This window comes from Equus asinus, chromosome 1, assembly GCF_041296235.1.
Source record: "Equus asinus isolate D_3611 breed Donkey chromosome 1, EquAss-T2T_v2, whole genome shotgun sequence".
Taxonomy (NCBI): Eukaryota; Metazoa; Chordata; class Mammalia; order Perissodactyla; family Equidae; genus Equus; species Equus asinus.
This window is the reverse complement of record NC_091790.1, coordinates 154,165,312-154,186,935: the sequence shown is the minus strand read 5'-3', so window position 1 is coordinate 154,186,935 and position 21,624 is coordinate 154,165,312. Positions and strand designations below refer to the sequence as shown.

The window sequence follows — 21,624 nt, the reverse complement described above, 5'->3', positions numbered from 1 at the left end:
TGAGGCAGCATCCCACATGCCACAACTAGAAGGACCCACAGCTAAAAATATACAACTATGTACCATGGGGCTTCGGGGAGAAAAAGAAAAAATAAAAAATCTTTAAAAAAAAATAATGGATTGTTATTTTGTAAATGCTCTAAGGAGAACCACGACATTAGCAATTAAGCCCCCTCAGGCCTCAAAGTACAGAGAAACTTTCTGCATGCAGGAAAGTCACATTTTGGGAATAGCCTATAGTTTATTCAGTGGCACCTTAGCAGGTTGGCCTTGTTGGAAATGACATTTTCTAAGACAGGGTTTCTCAACCTCAGCACTATTGACCTTCTGGGTCAGCTGATCCTTTGGTGTGGGGGCTGTTCTGTGCTTTGTAGGATATTTTGCAGCATCTCTAGCCTCTACCCACTAGAAGCCAGTAGCACCCAGCCTAACCTAGTTGTGACAATCAACATGTCTTCAGACATTACCAAATGTTCCAGAGGAAGGCAAAATTGTCTCCCCTTTACCCCCTCTTAAGAACCAGTCTTAAGAGAAACTGAAAACTAAGGGAGGAATCCACTTATTGTTAAAAGGCAAAATGAAAAAAGTCACTATTACGGTCATGTGTCACTTAAGAACGGGGATAGATTGAGAAATGTGTCATTAGGCAATTTCATCATTGTGCGAACATCATAAAGTACACTTACACAAACCCAGATGATGTAGCCTAATACGCACCCAGGCTATGTGGTACTAATCGTATGGGACCAGCATTGTGTATGCCATCGGTTGTACGCGGCGCTTGACTGTGGTAGTAAGGACACTACGAAAGGGAGTTTTACACAGACTTACTTTTTTTTTTTTTTTTTACAGATTTTATTTTTTCCTTTTTCTCCCCAAAGCCCCCCAGTACATAGTTGTATATTCTTCGTTGTGGGTCCTTCTAGTTGTGGCATGTGGGACACTGCCTCAGCGTGGTTTGATGAGCAGTGCCATGTCCGGGCCCAGGATTCAAATCAACGAAACACCGGGCCACCTGCAGCGGAGCATGCGAACTTAACCACTCGGCCACGGGGCCAGCCCCAACACAGACTTACTTTTTAAAGCTGAGTTAGTGACAATGAGGGAAGGAGAGAATTTCGTGGAACATTTTGCTTAATGTAAGGTAGTTTTAAAAATTATACTTTATATAAGCTCTGGTAATATTTATGGTGCCACCTCCCTCAGTCTTTCCCTTCCATAAAAACCTGAAAGACTACATTACTCCAGACAAACATACATAACCCATCCCCCCCCCCCGCCCCCCTGAAACCAGCCAGGTCAGGGGAGCAGAACTGTTCTTCATGTAGATTCTTCAGTAGGGAAGTTGTATTTTGATGAGATGCAGCATCCCAAGTCCTCTGGCCCTTGATTATTCTAATGAACACCCAAGTACTTACCCAGAGCAGGCACAGAACAAGACTGTTTAACAAACACATTCCGAAGTCTTTTATTTAGAATCCCCAGAAGTGCTGGCAGCTTGAGTGTAGAATTTATGTCAAGTCCTCCAAGCAGCACTGGCTCCCTACACCTGCGCCTTCTGCTCACCTGTAAATTCTGCATTTTAAGCGCTAATCTCACTCCTACTTTTCCTCCAGGTCCTATATAGTAGGACAGTAACGTCCTTCTCTCTGTTGGATTGTGGAACCACCACCTGCACACTTCCACAATTATTCTGATTCTTGTTTTAGACCAGTGCTGCTCAATGGAAATGCAATGCATATCATATTTACATAATTTTAATATATTTCGTTTTACCCAATATATCCAAAATATTATCTCAAAATTGAGATCTTTGACAATTTTTTTATGTATTAATTCTTCCAAATCTGATGTTTTTTATACCTCAGCACACATCGGTTTGGATCGGCCACACTTCAAGTGACTAGTGGTTACTGTATCGGAGTGCGGTTTTTGAGTCTATGATTATTCCCAACATTCCACATATTTCTCCACTATAGGAGGCCAATAAATGATACAATGGGCTCTATTCTGCCTTAAAGAGTGGGGATAACATGCCAAGGCATTTGTCCAACTGGAAAGTCAATGGTATTAGGCTGTGTTCCATCAACTACAACATTCTGCTCTGTTCCCATAAACAAATCCACATGACATACATCAAAATGACTTGACTGGACTTTGTCTTTTTATCTCTGAGACAGATGGATTTGGACCCGTCCAGGAAATGCAGATGGCGACAGAGGAGGGTACAAGACAATTGACCCCTTGCAATACACACAAACTCCACTAGGGGGCCTTCTAGTCGTGGTTGCATAGTGCCAGATTGTGATAAATCACAAGTTTATAACAAAATATCGAAATCAGAACTTTTCAGTTAACGAATACAAGGTAAATTTCAGAAAAGCAAACTTTATGAATATAAAATGAAAATAAGCCTTTCAAACACATCTCTGTCTGTTCATCTGTTCACACAATCTGAACATGGCTTGTCTCTCAAGAAGCGTTAACCCCTGGCTTTGGCTTGACAATCAGCTGAGTATGTCCATTCTCACCAGGGTCACTGGCCAACTGACCTCACTCCTCCAGAGCCAAATGCATCAGTCTGCACTATCTCTAGATCCCTTTTTAGTTATCTGGACACCTTCTCTGTTCTACTTCTTCCTTCACAGGGGAAAAACGTATCTTCTCACTTGGGCTCCTGGGACCCTAAAATGCAAATAACCCCTCCTCTCTTCCTCCTCCATTCTGAAGTTCTAGACAAGTACCAAATTAGAAATTTGGCAACTGGCTCTTCCTCTGGCTCCCGGGAGGCTGAGCCAAATTGGCAGGAGCCTAAAGACCTGGGTCTAATGGCTTGATTTTCCAACCCTGCCCTCTTCTTGCTGAGCTTTTACTCCTTCTTCTAATTATTGTATTGTTTGCTTTGCTTTGTTTATAATTTGTTTATAAGTATGGTGGTGTGGGGGGTATAAACAGCCATAATAGTTTCTACGCAGTTTATCCTAACAATCGAATCTTCAGATTTAGGTGAAATTCCTCATAACAGAAGTCAACTGAGGCATTCTAACCGGGTCCATCTTACATAGAGATATGGGTACGTCACACCGTGTAAGCTCCACAAAGGCAGGAATTGTCCATCAGGGGCCTTAACACACAGGACAAAGAGTAAATATTTGCCAAGTTACCTAATTAAATATTTAAGGTTTTAGGAACCTCAAAAAAATACATACTTCGGTTTGGAATATTCATTTGAACCACAAGGATTTGCTTGCTTTTAAGTAACAAAAACTACTTGTACCCAGTGCTTAGGAGCTCAGACAACAAAGGGATACGCCCATTCTTGAAATCAAATTATGTGACTCAATCTACCTGAACTGACACAGCAACAGCATAACTGTGATACCGGGCAAGTCACATAGTGGGGAGGTCGGTGACTGGAGTTCTCAAATAAGATTTCACATTTTCAATGAAATCATAACCATTAGCATTAAATTGTATTCTAGTCATATTCAAAGATTCTCTTCGTGACCAAGCACCTCCTTTGGAACTAATAAGTCCTCTTTGAAAACATTTCACTCAACTCAGATTTGCTTCACTTCTCCTCAGGGCACTCAGGCACAAAAGTAACAGCCTGGTAGTTTAATAGTCACGTTGGCATCTTTCCATTCCAGCTTTAGCTCTGCTCAACATGCAAGCATGCACTGTGCCAAGGAGGGCAAGCTGACTCTGCAGAACTGTGGGACGGGCTGCAACTCCTTATCTCATTTTATTTTACTCAACCAAGGTGTTGGACAATTCTGAATTGCAATGGTACAGGGAAGGAGATTTGGGGGAGATGAAGCAGGGAACGTATCAAACCTGGAACCACAAGGGGATATTTGAAGGACATTATTTGCTCCTACAGGCAAGATGGCACAACCCAGCTCATCAAAAGTACCCATGGTCAACCAGCTGTGTTCAGACCTATTACCTATAGGAAAGAACAATGACTCACAAGCAATACTTGGCCCATCCCTTTCAAAAGCATCTTTGAATATCCCAAGAGAAAAAGGGACAGAGTTCAGATTGGTTCTTTCAGGAGTAAACCATGTGGCTATGCATGGAGCTTTGAGATCAACCCAAGCCCACTGACTCAGCACCTAGAACCTCACATCATTTCCCCAATTCCCTGGCTGGTCAGGATTGGCCGAGGCCATTCTAAATTTTCTTGGAATGGAAAATTGTCAGTGTGAAAATGCAAGGCTGCAAGGAACCCAAAGTAGTACTAACAAAGATACAGGGTACATGATAACAGAATTTTCACACTCCGTTTTCTGCTACATGTGGCCACTAGAATAGATCGTCAAGAAATTGAAGGAAAAGTGCCATACCACAGAGGAGATTTAAAATGCAGCTGTTGAGAAGACAATGAGGAATACATTGTTACCTGAAATATCCATAAAGAGAAATTTTATATCCGTGATGGGTGAGGCAACACATACCCTTTGGTCCCATTTTTCAGGTATTTATTGTGTGCACGAGTCACTTATGTGACTTACACCCCAAAAGGATTTTTGTTTTCGCCACTTTTAACATCTCAGCAAATCACTTAAGTGCTGACCCAAGACTGTCTTCCCATAGATTCACTGGAAATGTCATTAAGATGCCAGAAAGGGTTAAGTTTTTAAAGTCATGTTTATTAAAATATAATTTACACTCAGTAAAGTTCACCCCTAAATTTGACAAGTGCAATCACCACTATAACCTAGATGTAAACATTTACCCCCAAACTCCCTTATGCCCCTTTGCAACCAATCCCTCCCTGATCCCTAGGAACCCATTGATTTGTTTTCTGTCAAAGGGTCAGATTTAATGACTTAAATGATCTACTATGGAAAAATTTATAAGCATATAGAGCTAAGTTTTCAAAAAAACACGTTGAAAAAGTTTTCTTTAGTATACCAACAAAATGAAGGCAGCTTCACGTTTTACTACACATATGCAGGATATTCTGCCCAGTGCTGAGATCTCAAGCAGAATTAAGCCAACATTGCCTTATATATGCCTCAACAGTAATATTTAAGTATGTACACCACGAAAGAACATATAATCTTTAGAATAGTCAAAAGAATAGGATTTAAAAATAACCTTTGTAAATTAATTCACAGTTGACAAAGTTGTCTTAAGATAGTTGTAGAAGAGCTAGTCTGGTTATTGTGTCACACTCCACGCTCGGGTTGGTTGATAGAAAAACTACTTTAAATAATGGAATTGAATTCTCTGGAAATTCTCTATGGGGCAGATGTATATTCCTACAGACACTTGCCACGTCCCTTCTCAACATTCACCTCCGCTACAGCCATGAAAGGAACAAAAAAACCCCTCTATTCTGTATATACCAATCGCCACATATTCAAATACTTTACTTGAAAAGCTTCTTTCGAGCACCACAATTCTGCCTCTCAAGCACCAGCCCTGTAAAAGAAGTATCACAGATGTAATTAGATCAGAAATTACTAAATAAAAGATATACTATTAAGAGAAACACAGTGGTTTCTAGACCACGTGTTAGAAAAGTTCTGTAGACATGTAAACAGAATTCCCCAATGTACTAATACACATTGTCAACTCAGATACAGTAACGTTCCTAATGAAAAACAATTTTTTTACTCAAAATCCTAACTTTGTAATGCTAACAATTTACCTCAGCTTTCCATAAGACTCAAACTCCCCAAAGCTTCTCAAAAGACTTTAATTTACCAAAATAGCCACCAGAGGAAAAGATAAACATTTTGAAATAGTAAATGTCAAATCACTTAAAAATCCATCTTTTTAAAATAACCTTTTCCTTGGCATAATAAAATATTACCTATTTTCTGGAGGCTTTTTTTTTTTAAAGAGTGGCACGTGAGCTAACAACTGTTGCCAATCTTCTTTTTTCCCCCTGCTTTTTCTCCCTCGATCCCCCTAGTACATAGTTGTATACTTTTAGTTGTGCATCCTTCTAGCTGTGGCATGTGGGACGCTGCCTCAGCATGGCCTGACAAGTAGTGCCATGTCAGCACCCAGGATCCGAACCAGCGAAACCCTGGGCCGCTGAAGCAGAGGGCACGAACTTAACCACTTGGCCACGGGACCAGCCCCTTTTTCCTTTTTTTAAATTTAAAACATGGGGGGTGGTGGTGGGGGGGAACGACACGTGACTGCATTTAATAAATGTCTTCCTATCAAGTTGGCCTCAGGTAAATCCTTTAACCCATCAGAGCAGAAGCATGTCCAATCAGATTAGAGTTCTCATCCTTGGCCAAGACTTTCAGTTCAACTACTTAATAACTCAAGCCAAATTCTTTCCATTTGGTCCATACCTTAATTTCATCAGCATCTTGTAACTGCACTGAACCTGGCAGATAAGAGAAAAGAACAATGTTAAGGATATTATGTGATTTTTTATGTTGCTTTTTTGTGTGTGTAAGGAGTGGTTTTTATTGTGCCTATCTACTAGCTACCTTTGATGAATGCATAAAAAGCTACCTCTGAATAGAATTCCTGTAAAAAAGCTACATTCTCCAAATTTCCTGACACTGGGAAATCACCTGTTAATTTCCAGCCAGGAGTAAAATGTATAGTGAATTAAATTTCTACATTCTGGGAATCCATTTACTAGAATGTCAGCAGTCACAATCTTTCCAACTTTGTTTCTTTGTTACATTAAGCATGGAATAGCATCAATGTTAGAGAAAACAAAACTCTGGCAACATTATTTACCTAGGAAGAACTGAAACAAACCTTTAACAGTTAAAAACCAAAGGAAGCCTGAAACTTGTTTACCCAGAGGCCGAGCCCAGAAGTTGAGAACGGTCCTCGGCACTTGCTCAGTTTCCATAATCCTCAAATAGATCCTGGCTCAAGCTGCTTCCCTGTCAGCTGCCTGGCTCTCTCGGATAGAATTGTTTAGTTTGGCTCCACGGGAATCCCCAACACCTAAAGCGATCGTGAAACAGAGCGGGCATTTCCGTGTTGCAGTGCTATTGATCAGATGGAGGTATTCGGGGCAGAGAAAAGCGTCCATGTGCTTTGGGCCCATATATATGGCTGGGAAGAGGGTGCCTAGAACACAGCCTGCAACACTACATTTTCCTCTATAAAAGTATGATGAAATTGATAGCCTATTTGGTTTCCTAATCAGTAAAAGGGTCTTTCACAACCTGAGAACACGTAAACCCCGCAATATGTGGTACCTATGACAGCTACAATGATTCCTTCATTCACTCACTTTAGATTTTTAAAAATTTTACTAAATTCGGAGAATAACCATTTGTACAGCAATGTGTACCGGTAAAGAACACAAAATGTTGGATGAGGGTCCTGTGGTGCGTAAGGCACTGGCCACTCCCGAAAAGGTGAATCTGGGGGAGAAATTGCAGGCTCCTTCATTAAAGCTCACAGCAGTTACCCACTCCCGCAAGACTCACCCGCAGACCTTGGAAGCCCACCCACCGTGCAAAGTGGCAACTGAAAGGCATTTGTGGCGGAGGAGTGGCTGAGTGGGCGAAATTACCTCCGTTTGTTGCTAACTCCGGAATTATACTGATCTTGCGGAAACTTAAAGCGTTTCAGATCCACGGTCTCACGCACTTCCTAAACGGCCTGTGTCCGCGTCAGCAGAACCACTGCACAGGCCGGAGCCCCCAAGGCGCCAAGAACCCGGACACCGTCCCGGCCTGGGCGCCTCCGCCCCTGGTCAGTTTGATTCTCGAAATGTTATCTTTTCACACTAAAAAAGGAGCTTGAAGCTCCCTGTGGCCGAGATCCTTTAAGCGTCCGAGCCACAGGCACGAGAGGTTCCGGGAGCCCGGGCCACGAGGGTGCTTCCCGGGAAGGGCCCCTGGCACCCCGAGGACGTCCCTCACAGGGCTTCCCGGGTGCTCCTTCCCCGGGGCTGGGACGGCCTCTCCCGGGGGGCGCCGAGCTGACGTCGAACCCGGGTCCCGGCCGCCTGGACGCGGCGGGCACGGGGACAAGGAGGGCTGAGCTAAGTAAGTGCCACCGGAGAGACCTCAGGCCACGTGGCCCGCTGCAGCGTCGAGCCTGTCGGAAGCCACTTACCGAGTCGCGCGCCGCGGCCGAAAGGGGAGGGCGCCGGGGAGACCAAGTTTAAAAGGGGCCCCGGCCGTCAGCACCCGGCCGCAGCCAACCCAAAAGTTGCTCGAGCTCCCCTTCCGGCCCGGCGCCCGCCCCGCCGGCCCTGCGCCCGCCCCTCCGGCGGCGCCCCGAGGCCCTCGCGCGCCCCCTGCCGGCGGCCTGGGGAAAGCGGGCGGGCGGCGGCCCCGGCACCCAGCCCCGGCCTCGGCCCTCGGAGCCTGCGGTTCCGGGCCATCTGCCCCAAACACCTCCCTGAGTGTGGTGTCCGCTTACCTTGCTGCAGCTTCGATGAAGCTCCTGGCACTCACATAATGTTAGGTATCTCTGCCTGCCCGTCCCCACCCCAAGTATCCCGTGGCTTCGCCCAGGGTGGTCTGCAAGCCACAGAAGTGCTGCTAGACAGGACCCGCAGTCCCCAGCCTTGCTCTTATATTTAGTTTTATCCTTAATCTGTCTTTGGAATTTTGAAATTTGGGGCTTCCCAGAAACTGGAGTACTTGAGATCATTTTGGTTGGAGGGACAGTTTAGTGCAACCGATATTTGTTGAGTGCTGACTTTGTGTCGGCCACTGTGATCCGTGCTGGGGGTGCAAAGTTGAATGAGAAACTGCCCCTGCCCTCAAAGAATCTAAAGGGAGGTTCACTTGCTGACAGAAGCCCACACAGTGCGCCAAGGGCACAGCACAAAGCCACTGAGCCCGCGGGCTATGGGGTCAGGAAGGGCTTCCTGGAGGAGGGAGTAGGAAGGCTGAGTGCAGCATTACCAGCAGGGAGCTGACGGCATGTCAGATACAGGAGAGGGAAAAACCAAATAGGCCAAGAGAGTTAAAAAAGAATCATAGAGTAGATTATAGATCATCCAGATTATAGATCATCCAGAATCTTCTCTGGTGGAATAGAGATGCCTCAGGGTGTTGTCCAAAAACAGCTGTCACGATGGTGGAAAGTAAGCTCTATGAGGACTTTGTTTTCTTCTCTACTGGATCCCCAGAATTCAGCATAGTGCCTGGAATATATTTGGATTAGGGGAACTGACTCCAGGTAAAGAGATTCACCATTTGTCTCCCAAAGTAGTTGAGTATTCATACACTAAAACTCTTCAGATCTCATAGTGGTGGGGGGTGGGGGGGTGGGGGGGGGTAGGGGGTGGGGGGAGTGGGGCGCATCTTAGCCTAGGCTGTAGCTTTCCCGGATCACCTTGAGTGTGAATTAATCTCTGCATTCCCAGTACATGGCCTTGGGCTTGGTGTACTGTAAGTACTTGATAAAACCTGCTGGATTTTCTTTCTTGGTGCATATTTGGCATGCCTTTCATACATATGATGAACTACTTACAGAGCAGGCATCCTGGGGCGTCGGGAGATGTGGGGCACTTCTCTGGCTAGTTTTGCTGCTGCAGGAGTGGATGGAGCCTTCCACCCACCCACCCCGGCCCCACGTGTCTCCTTGGAGGAACTTCTGCTGGATAATGAATGCCCTGAGCCTCTCCTCATTCCTTTCCAGAAGAGGAAGGAATTTGAATAAAGTCCTGTGTTAACATGAGTTTTGACAGCACGCAAACTGGGGTAGGCTTGTTGACTTCCATCCTCCTCCTGTCCCCTGTTCTCAATGGAACAGGCTAGGATTCTTATTTTCTCTGAAGAAAGAGGGAGACAGAGGGTGAGAAGGGACCACCTGGAAGCCATTGAGGGTTTTCTTGGTTCAGTGTACAGTCAATTGGGTACAATGTAAGTGTTACTACCTTTATCTTTGTACTTTTTCGATGGTCCAAACCAAATGAACGATAGTGTTTCTCGTTAACCCTGCAATAACGTCATCCTGCATTCTACTCCAAATTTTCGGCCCCCACGTATGTTACGGCAGGTGACATCCAATGGCTCATCTTTCTCAAAGAAGAGGGAATATATTGGAAGGCTGTAAGCTGTGAGGATTCTCATTCTTTTTCCTCCCTCACTGCTCAGGATCAGTATAAGGCAAGGGTGACCCAAGGTCTAGACTGGGGTAGAACAGACTAGAGGAGTACTCTAGAGGAGTAGAACAGACTCAGCTCTGAAGATATGGTCTTATCAGTAATAAAACTAACACTTTAATTTCTATCCTGTGTCTTACATCTGGGTGGATTCTGAAGGGCTAAGGGGAAGAAAGCACATTATTTATCACCCTCCCCAAGCCCTGCAGTTGCCTGATCTTTATTCTCAGAACATATTAAGATTTGTTTTCAGGGGCCGGCCCAGTGGTGCAGCGGTTAAGTTCACACATTCTGCTTCTCGGTGGCCTAGGGTTTGCCGGTTGGGATCCCGGATCCGGACATGGCACCGCTTGGCAAACGCCATGCCGTGGTAGGCGTCCCATGTATAAAGTAGAGGAAGATGGGCACAGATGTTAGCTCAGGGCCAGTCTTCCTAAGCAAAAAAGAGGAGGATTGGCAGTAGTTAGCTCAGGGCTAATCTTCTTCTTCAAAAAAGATTTGTTTTCAGTGGACTTACATCAGACACAGATCTAGGACATTTGCTTTTGCAAATTAATTGGCCCATTCATTTACTTTTGTCTCTGTGTTTACTGCACATTTTATTGTGTTGTTGTAGAGTCAGAAGATAAAGCAACTGCAGACATTATTTATGATTTAAATGATCACTCTAGTCAGGGAACATTGTAATTGGTGTCATTGGGCCGTTTGCCACTTGCAGGTCTCTGCCCAGCAGGCTGCCTTTTCCAAGTGTCTGTGGGCTTGTTTTCCAGCCAATAGAGAATGTGTGTCCTCGCTGAGGCCTATTGGTTTCATCTGCCTAAGTAAGACTGTGTGGCTGATTTCAGTAATTAGAGGGCATACAGGTAAGTGTCCTGGAAGCCTTAGGACACAGATGTGCTTGCTTCTGAGCCCCACATGCATACAAAATAGACTACTATAAAAATCCCGACAACATGGGGCCGGCCCCGTAGCGCAGTGGTTAAGTTCTCAGGTTCGCTTCGGTGGCCCAGGGTTCGCCAGTTCGGATCCCAGGTGCAGACATGGCACTGCTTGGCAAGCCATGCTGTGGTAGGCGTCCCACATATAAAGTAGAGGAAGATGGGCACGGATGTTAGCTCAGGGCCAGGCTTCCTCAGCAAAAAAGAGGAGAACTGGCAATAGTTAGCTCAGGGCTAATCTTCCTCCAAAAAAAAAAAAGAATTAAAAATATCCCCATAACAAGCCTGAGCATGATGTTCACAATGCTTCTAGGAAATATGTAAATAAGGGTATAAAATAGAATTCTATTTAGTTACATATTCAATATATCAAATACATATCACCTTTATTGATAAGAGTGATCTAGTTTCTTGCAAAACAAATAGAATAAGAACATTCTTTAACTCTATATCCTTCTGCAACTAACCCCTCATTTCTTTGTTTCTCTTTACAGCAAAACGCCTCAAAAGCGTTTTCTGTATTTGTCTCTAATTCCTCTCCTTCATTCTCTTCTAAATCTGATCATGTTGGGCAGCCTCTGAGATGGTTCCCAATGGCCCCATCTCTTGTTATTCATGCCTTTAGGTAATTCCCTCCCCTTGAGTGTGGGCTGGGCCTAGTGAATTTCTTCTAGTGAATAGAATAGAGCAAAAGTGATGAGATGGCACATGAGAAGATTCTCCACAAATATGTCATTAGGGCATTACAAAGTAAAACAACAATGAGATACTGTTATACATCTATCAGAATGGCTAAATTCTAAAAACTGACAACATCAAATGCTGATGAGGATGTAGAACAAAAAAACTCTCATTCACTGTGGGTGGGGATGCAAAATGGTACAGCCACTTTGGAAGACAGTTTGTCAGTTCCTTACAAAGCTAAACATTCTCTTACCATATGATCCAGCAATCATGCTCCTTGGTGTTTACCCAAAAGAGTTGAAAACTTGTGTCCACACAAAAACCTGCACACAGATGTTTATTGTAGCTTCATTCATAATTGCCAAAGCTTATAAGCAATGATGTCCTTCAATAGCTGAATGGATAAACTATGGTACATCTAGATGATGGAATATTATTCCACGCTAAAAAGAAATAAGCTACCAAGCCATGAAAAGACATGGAGGAAACTTAAATGCATATTACTAAGTGAAAGAAGCCAATCTAAAAAGTTTACCTACTGTATGATTCCAGCTATACGACACTTTGGAAAAGGCAAAACTAGGGAACAGTAAAAAGATCAATGGTTGCCAAAGGTTTGCAAGGAGGGAGGATGAACGGCTGGAGCACAGGGGATTTTTAGGGCTGTGAAAATACTGTGTGTGGTATTATAAGGGAAGATACACGTTATTATACATTTGTCAAAACCCATACAATGTGCAACACAGAGTGAACTCTAATAAAAACTATGGACTTTGGTTGATAATGATGTGTCGATGTTGGTTCACATTTGTAACAAATGTTCCACACTGGTGGGAAATGTTGGTAGTGGGGGAGGCTGTGTGTGTAGTGAGAATGTGGGAACTCACTCTACTTTCTGCTCAATTTTTCTGTGAAGCTAACACTGCTCTAGAAAATAAAGCCTATTAAAAAACTGATGGGGTGCCACTTCAGGGATTATGTTATAAAGAACTGTAGCTACCGTCTTGGGCTGCTCTCTCTTGCCTTCTCCTCTTAGATTCCTTGCTCTAACGAAAGCAGGCTGATCTGTTGTGAGCTACCCTATGGAGAGACCCACTTGGAAAGGAATGGGTGGCACAGGCCAATAGCCAACGAGGATCTGAGCACTGCCAATAGTCACATGAGCAAGCTTGAGTCTTCCTGCATCAAGCCTTGAGAAGACTCCAGCCCCAGCCGACACCTTGACTGCAGCCTTGTGGGAGACCACGAGCCAGAGGCACTAGCTAAGGCACACCCAGATTCCTGACCCACTGAAGCTGTGAGATAATACATTTATTGTTTTAAACTGATAAGTTTGGGGTAATTTGTTATGCAGCAATAGATAACTAATAACCGATCCATCACTGCATGGAAACAGCTCTTTTCAGGGTCCACAGTGATTTTAGTTTTCACCTTGGTTGTCCTGTCAGTTGCAAGTGTAATCACCCTTTCCTTGTTGAAATACTTCTCATTTGGCTTCTGGTTCACCACTCTTTCTTGGTTTTTCTTCAACCTCCAGGCTGCTTCTTCTCAGTCTATATTACGGGATCCTTTTCATTTGCCCACCTTTACTCTGTGGAGTTCTTCTCCAGGCCTCAGTCCTCAGATCTCAACTGTCTTTGACCCACTCCTATCTAGGCAATGACTTCGTCTAGAGGTACAGTTTTAAATGCTGTTTTTACTCTATCACTCTTAAATTTCTGTTGCAGGCCTAAACTGTTCCCATATGACTTGCAGTCTCATATATCTAACTGCCCGCTCAACGTTTGCACTTGGGTTTCCAAAAGGCATCTTGAAACTGACTTATCCGAAACTGACCTCTTGATTTTCACCCCTCAAAATTGGTCTTCCCACCATAAACCCCACTTCAGTAAATAGCGATTTCATCCTTCAAATGCCTATGGCAAAAACCTTGGAGGCAACCCAGATTCCTTTCCTTCTCTTTTTTCTTTTGAGGAAGATTAGCCCTGAGCTAACTGTGCCAATCCTCCTCTTTTTTGCTTAGGAAGACTGGCCCTGAGCTAACATCCATGCCCATCTTCCTCTACTTTATGTGCTGGACACCTGCCACAGTATGGTTTGACAAATGGTGCATAGGTTTGCACCCAGGATCCAAACTGGCAGACCCCACGCTGCCAAAGCAGAACATGCAAACTGAACTGCTGTGCCACCAGGCTGGCCCCTCTTCTCCTTCTCTTACACCTTACTTCCATCAATCAGCAGCAAATCCCATCAGCTCTACCTCTAAATCCCAAATCTGACCACTTAACCACCCTAGCCCAGGGCTCCATTATCTCTCTCCTGATTATTCTAACAGCCTTTAACTGATGTTTTGCTTCCGTCTTTGCACTTACAGTCCATTCTCCATGCAACAGCCAGCAAGAGCTCTTTAAAACATGAGCAAGATCATATTGCTCCTCTGCTCAGAACTCTCAAGTGGCCTCTCCTTTCTCTCAGTGTAAAGGCAAAGTCTTTTCAGTGGCTTACAAGGCTATCTGTGATGCAGCCTCCATCTCTCCTCTGTCCTACTCCCTGGCACACTCCCCCTCCTCATTGGCTCCAGCTACACTGGCTTCTCTCTACCCGTCCAACATACCAAACATACTCCTGCTGCAGGGCCTTAGCACTTGCTCTTCCTCTGCCTGAAATGCTCTTTCTCCAGGTTTCATTGAGGCTTTCACCGACTCTTCCTTCAAGTGTCTGTTCATAAGCCATTTGTTATGGCTGAACTGTGTTCCTCTAAAATTCATATGTTGAAGCCCAGACCCCCAATGTGACTGTATTTGGAGAAAGGGACTTTAAGGAGATAATTAAGGTTAAACAAGGTCCTAAGGATGGGGCCCTAATCTGACAGGACTGGTGTCCTTCTAAGAAGAGAAATAGATGCCAGAGATCTCTCTCTCTCTCTCTGCATACGAACAGAGGCAAGGCCATGTGAGGACACAGCAAGAAGGTACTGTCTACAAGCCAGGAAGAGAGGCCTCACCAGAAACCGACCCTGCTGCCACTTTGATTTTGGGCTTTGACCCTCCAGAACTGTAATAAAATAAGTTTCTGTTGCGTAAGTCACCCAGTCTGGGGTATTTGGTTATGCCAGTCCCAGCTGACTAATACATCACCCAGAAGTGAGGCCCTGTCTGACCACCTTGTAAAAGGGCCAGTGTCTTCATCTTCCCCAGCAGGCCTCTCTTCCTTGCTCTGCTTTTTTCTTCACTGCACTTTATCCTCCTTTCCTTGTTTGCTTGTTTATTATTCCTCTCCCCTGAATAGAACAACAGTGCTACGAGAGCAAAGACTGGTACCCACAGCCCCCAGCACTGTGTCTGGCATGTCTTAGATCCTCACCAAATGATTGTTAAATGCTCATGATTGAACTGGAGCAAAATTCCCCTGTGTTAACATTGCTCCAAATTCCTCAGACAGCTATGAGTGCTCAAAAGGAAGAAAATTCTGTCAAAAAGTGAGCTCCAATCACAATGGCCCTCTAACTCAGACAGCCTCACCTGTATAATTCTTGGAATCAATCAGGGATTGTAGTTAGCTGCATATACTAAATAAATACATAGGGCTTAACTAAATAGTGATTTTATTTTCCTCATAACAATTCAGAACTTGTGCAAAGGGACCCAGTTGCATCCTATCTTTCCGTTCAGTCATCCTTAAAATGCAGTTTTAGCCCTTCTGATTGACTCCTTGTGTTCATAAGATGGCTGCTGCACATCCAGCATCTCATCTGCATTCCAGGCAAGAAGACTGGGAAGGGTGAAATGTGAAAGCAAATGCCGTCTGAGGCAGCTCTTTTAAAAAGTGCTTTCCAGGAAGCCCCATTTGGTGATTTCTGCTTATATCTCATTGGCCAGAACTGTGTCACATGCTATCCTCTAGCTGTAAATCATACTGGAAAATGCATTTAAAGAAAAAAAAAAAAAAGCTGGGCACATTACCATCCTGAACAAAAGTGGGGTGCTTTTGTAGAAAAGAAGTGTCAGAATTATGGAAATTGTCTAGGTATCCAGCAGTGTGAGCCTCTTCCTTTGGCACAAGGAAAGCAATTTCCCCACTTTTCGGTTCTAAAAGAATGTAGCCCAACAGCATGATCCATGTTTCTGCTTTAATCTGAATGGAGTTTCAGGTGGTGAGAACAGTGTGCACAGAATTCCTGAGCAGACACGAGAAAACCTCACCGTGGGCATGTGGGACAGAGAGTAACTGCGGGCGAGCTCTGTTCCATTGTATATTACATGATTGTTCAAATCTACTCGGCCATGTTTCTATTTTGAGAGGGTAGGGATTGTGACTGCTTAATCTCTGTACATAAAACCCGGGCTGCCTGGACCTCATGCCGGCGGTTGCTAATAAAGGCCCTTCATGGAGAGGATGATAAATATGTGAAGCCACTTGATTGCATTGTCCTTTCTGATGAACGCACCTGTACGACCCGCATTTGGAAGCCTGCAGATAGCTGCCAGGCCCATCCAAATTTGTGCTGAGTGAGTGCAGCAATGCCACGGATGGCATCCTCCTAAATCATGCTTTAAGCTTTAGAAATATTATAACGAAATAATGACTGATCCTTTTGTCCTCTCTAGAGATGTACATAACATGTATTTCGTTCCTGACCCTTGACAAGACTAAACGTCTGTGACCGTGACGATTCCACCTTGAAGGAGAGCAGCAGGACCTGGTTAGCTTCTCTTGCTACCATCCTGCATCCTTTCTCTTCTCCGTGCCAAATGTAGCCTTCCCTTGGGGCAGCAGCTCACAAATGCTGTATTGAGAGCAGAGACGTTCTCTATTTTTTTCCATTACTGATCTGCACTCCCTTAAGACCCCGTGTTCTGCTAGATAGGGCGCAAGATGCTTACGGGGTTTTACATTTTAGTCAAGTCAAGTAAACTGATTCAGATTCAATAGTTTAAAGAGGGCTTTGAGGTAAACTTTCAGTCTATTTTTGAACAAGGCCCAGTCTTTCGGATGTCTGCTCCCCTTCCCTTCTCTCCATGGGATCTGATGAATGTAGGTAGGGAGGTGCTTACGGCACTGGATGGGAGACAGGCTGACGCTAATCTTCTGTCTTCCAACCGGTCTTTGCTGCAGCCAGGGCTGCCCTCGGACAGTGGCCAGGGAGATGCAACTGTTCCCAGGTCTGGGTCTTCTCTGGGGTTTGCTGCTGAAACCTGGGACCTGGCTGGTCACTCACGATTACTCTTGCTCTTGGTTTTGGCAGGCCTTGGGAATCTGCTCTGGAAAACTCCAATGTCACCTGCCCTGGCTACTGTATCCGAAAAAAGCTCCCCACTGTCCCCATTGCTTTCTATCTCTTTATCTTGCTTTGTTTATAGCACTTATCTATCTATTCATCCATCTTTCTCTCAGCTGGCTTCCTGTAGTAAAATCTTAAGTTCCTTTCAATGTTATTTACTTAGAAATCTTCTGTCCTCTGGGAAAGTGGATAGTTATAGCCTTCTCTAACTCTGTCTCTGTCTCTATCTCTATCTCTGTCTTTGTCTCTGTCTCTATCTCTGTCTCTGTCTCTATCTCTATCTCTGTCTCTATCTCTATCTCTGCCTCTATCTCTGTCTCTGTCTCTATCTCTGTCTCTGTCTCTATCTCTATCACTATTTCCATGCCCATACTCAACTCATACCCATATCTATATGAATCTATGTCAATTAAAAACATGGACTCTAGAATTCAACTTCCTGGCTTCAAATCTTTGTTCTGTTACTTAGTAGCTGTGCATACTTGGACAAATTACTTAGCTTGCCTATGCCTCAGTTTCCTTATTTGTAAAATGGAGAATAATAGGAGTATCTACTGTATAGGTTGTGATAAAGACAAAAATGAGTTACTGCATGGAAAGGGTTTAGAAGAGGACCTGATACATAGAAAGCACCAGCTAAGTATTTCTGCTATCTCTATTACTGACTGCCTTCTCTACTAGAATATAAAGTCTATGAAGGCAGAAACTTTGCCTATCTTTCTTATTGTTGTATCTCCTGGTCCTTAAGTGATGTCTGACACATAGCAGGCACTTAATAACTATTTTTTTGATGAATAAATGAATGTATGGAGAAACAAAAAAGAGGAAAACACAATATATTTCAAAAAACACTACCACCCTTTTACACTTTCTCCAGTGAAAGTTTTTGTCCCTCTCAAGATTATTTACTCTTGTTTAGAGTTTTCTTATCCTCTAGGAAAGTAAGAATTACATTTTAGTTTTCATGGAATTTTTTATCCCAAAATCTACCCTACCCCATGGCCTCCAAGCTTGTTGGGTAACCTGGTCATGGGGAAAGTCTCACTAATTGATACTCGGGGGTTCCTACACATTCCTCTCAGTGTTTTAGCTACTTCCTAACACTGACACTAACACTATTCTCTCCTACTCCCAAGGGGGTGAGGGTGGGGTACTTAGAGTCATCATGCCTTATTTGTGTGTGTCTCTGTGTGTGTGTGTGTTACTGAGTGAAGGCAGATGACAATGAGTGAACAGCTCTCACTGCTTATCAGCAGCCATTTTCCCACCATGCTGATGGAAATGAGCTTCCCTATTTGATAAGAGCCTCAGAATCTGACGCGATTGCTTTGAATTCAAACTGAATTTGAATTGTGATGAATTCTGTTATTACCTCTGGGTCTTTCTTCTGCTGGCTTTCCTCTCTCTGCTTCAGCAAGGCACACCTCTTTGCAGCATTGGTTTCGAGATGACTTGGCTATTTAATTTTTAAACTAGGGGTTTGTAATCAGCCCACAGGGCATAGAAGTGACTCCCACATGTAGTAGGGGAGGCTTTGACCACCGCCTGGTCCCACTCAAGTCAAGCATTAGTGCTCCATCCCTTTGGGCATTAAAAGTCCTGATTCTGGGGCTGGCGCCGTGGCCGAATGGTTGAGTTTGCGCACTCCGCTTCGGCGGCTCAGGGTTTCCATGGTTCGAATCCTGGGCGCAGACCTGGCACCGCTTCTCATGCCATGCTGAGGTGGCATCCCACATAGCACAACCGGAGGCACTCAGAACTAGAATACACACCTATGTACTGGGGGGCTTTGGGGGGAAAAAGAAGAAGAAGAAAGGATAGGATTGACAGCAATTGTTAGCTCAGGTGCCAATCTTCAGAAAAAAAAAAAAGTCCTGATTCTGTTCTGGGGTGTCCTGGGGCACCCAAGATGCATTCACATGCGACAGTTTGGAATGGCTCAGCAAAGTCTTGGGGCATGAGTGGGTTTTTTTCTGCTGGAAAAACCATAGGCATCATACAAGTTGACAGAAGGCCCTTACACCACAGCAAAGAAGGGAACAATTAAATCGACTTTTCCATCCATGTGCTCCCAAGGGCACAGGCTGCTCTGCAGATGTTAGCTTGGTGTTCAGATTCATGTGGCCAGAGATAGAGAGAGCACCCTTCTCCTTGCAAGAGTTTTATATTATTAATTAATTGGTTCTTTTTAAAAGGCAATGAGAGAAGGATTCTCTCTGGGAGGAAGACATATAAAATTTTCTGCAATTTAAAAAATATTTTTCTCTTCTGAGGGATTACACATGCTTGCTACTCTGTAGTATTACTTTTAGAAGATAAAGTAATGGTTATTTAGTAAGACATTAATCGTGCTGGCTTCTTAGCCCTCTGCTGTCACTGTTATTTCAGAAGTTTGAATGGTGGCAAAGCCCTGCTCTCCACCAGACCCCAGGCTTAGGAGGGGCATACGGAGGGTCTTCCATGGTGAACCTCTGTGACATGACCCGGCCACAGCTTCCCAAAGGATGAGGTGAGCCAATCATCTCTTTTAAAAAACCAAGGTTACTGTCTGTGATGACATCAAATTTCAACTTTCCTGTTTTCATCTGGATCCTGAAAGGGGAACTTCTACCTTCCGGTAGACATATTACCCTAGCAAGCACGCAAAATTCCTGAGAGGAGAGAGGAATGTATATGTGATAATGCAGAGCTTTTTATATTTTTGTTCCTTTCCCTTATCATTTTCACTAGAAATAGACAGTAGGATCATAGGAAGTCTACATGTGTTAGGAAGGTAAGTAAAATCAGGGAAGTGGAATAGAGAGAGGAGGGGGAAAGGGGTTCCTGTTTTAGACACCTATTTTAGACAGCTTGTAAGTAGGGTAAAATTTCAGACCCTGCACAGTTTTTAATAAGTGTTATCTCTAAGACCCTAACTCCAACATATCATTTCATATTACTAGGTAACCAGGTTTCTTCCTATGTCCTGAATGGCTTTTGAGCACTGTTTGTTTTCCATTATGCCCTTCCCCACCTCAACTATCACCGTTCTTGGCCTGCTTCAGTTCTCTTCTAGGTTTGAGCTCAGTATTCTCCAATTATTTCCTATCCTGGCATCCTGCCCCTTAAACTTAACCTTGAACTTTCTCTTGGAAACCCATTGTGAGCTGTTGCTCAGATTTCACCTGATCTGTTTATTCACCCACCTGCATGTCCAGGGCCTGGTGTGGCTTAGTCTGCCTAGCTGGACTCCTCCATGCTTGTCCCAAATGACTGTATGTCATTCTAATGCCTTGATCTGGAACCAGCAGGCATGGTAAATAGTCTTGCACTTCAGGTGGTTAATAATAAGGGCTGACGTTTATAGAGCACTTACTATGTACTACCTAAGAACTCACCTGAACTTACACCGCTTGTGAGAGCTGCAAAGCTAAGGTTTGCTCTTGGACGGTTTGACTCCACCATGCTACAGTGTCTCCTGCCAGAAGGAACTTTCACTTGCATGTCTTGCCCTCATTGCCAACTCTTGACCTATCTTTCTTAGAAACGAAACCATCCCAAAATGCTATTTGGTCAGTTACCTGAGTGACTTGTCAACCTCCATAATCGCTTATGAATCCAACATCCTTTAACAGCAATGCTTCTCAGGGAAGAATTTGACCGTGAAATGAGGACTTAATTTATTAATAGGTCATTGAGAAAAGATTTACATATCAAATTCATTATATTGTGGCTTTAATAAATTTTCTGTTTATTTTTATGAAACAGTGGACAGTATGGTGTATGAGAAGTACATTGGACTTGAATTTTAAGGGACTGCATCAGGTAAGTCTTAGCTATTGACCTTGAATGGGTCACTTCTCCTCTGGGGACCTCAGGTTTTCCGCTTGTAGAATGAAAACCAGAAGATCTCTAGGTGTGTATTCCAATGTGAGTCTGTCTCACAAAGCCATGTTAACTCTCCCACAAAGCACAGCCCTTGCTCCAGGGATGTTACATTCCTTTCCCTTTCCTTTCCTTTCTCTTCCCCTTCCATCCCTTCCTTTTCCATTTGTGTTAATAGCATCAAAATGCTCACAAATCACCCAAACTTGAAATCTTGTAGCCTGTTTGAACTGCTGCCTTCCCATCAATGTTTCCTTTAATAGGTCATTCACATCCTTCCTTTCATTTCCATTCTCTATGCCATGTTCAATTTCCGGTATTCACCACCTCATAATTCTGCTTCTACCTTTTTTGCTTCTGTTTTCTCTTCTCTTCCAGCCATTGAATATATTTAAACACATTTTTATATAATCGAAACCAAAGTGCTTATAAAATTTTGCATTGTCCTTGTATGAGTTAACAACTCTTTAACCCTCTTGCTACATGGTCTGTGTAACGTGTGTTTTCAAAGGCTGCACACCTGTGTATGCCAACATCAAAAATGATTCTTCTGCTCCTGAACATTGTAGTTGCCTCCAAGTCACAAATCATGCTGCAATGAATATCTTGGTAAGCTATTTTCTAGTTATATTCCTTAGTTGCAAGAAACCAATTCAAGTTATCTTTAGCCAATTGGCGAACTTTTGGTGATGATAGAGTGGGTGTTGCATAGAGGGAGGAAAGGCAATGGGCTCTGGGAAAGGACTGGACTCAGTAGCTAGATGAACCTTTTCTGAGTGCTTCCCTCA

General features: G+C 43.9%; 1 long non-coding RNA gene and 1 other non-coding gene across 2 annotated transcripts; both read right to left on the bottom strand.

Annotated features, from left to right (window-relative positions):
- Positions 1-4,634: 4,634 nt before the first annotated feature.
- On the bottom strand, positions 4,635-8,188 carry LOC106824374 (uncharacterized). Its single transcript, XR_001396383.3, has 3 exons — positions 8,065-8,188; positions 6,324-6,358; positions 4,635-5,433 (listed from the first exon to the last, which is right to left on the bottom strand). It is a non-coding gene; the product is annotated as an uncharacterized lncRNA (long non-coding RNA).
- On the bottom strand, positions 6,192-6,265 carry LOC123288404 (small nucleolar RNA SNORD93). Its single transcript, XR_006532084.1, has one exon. It is a non-coding gene; the product is annotated as a small nucleolar RNA SNORD93 (small nucleolar RNA).
- Positions 8,189-21,624: the final 13,436 nt, after the last annotated feature.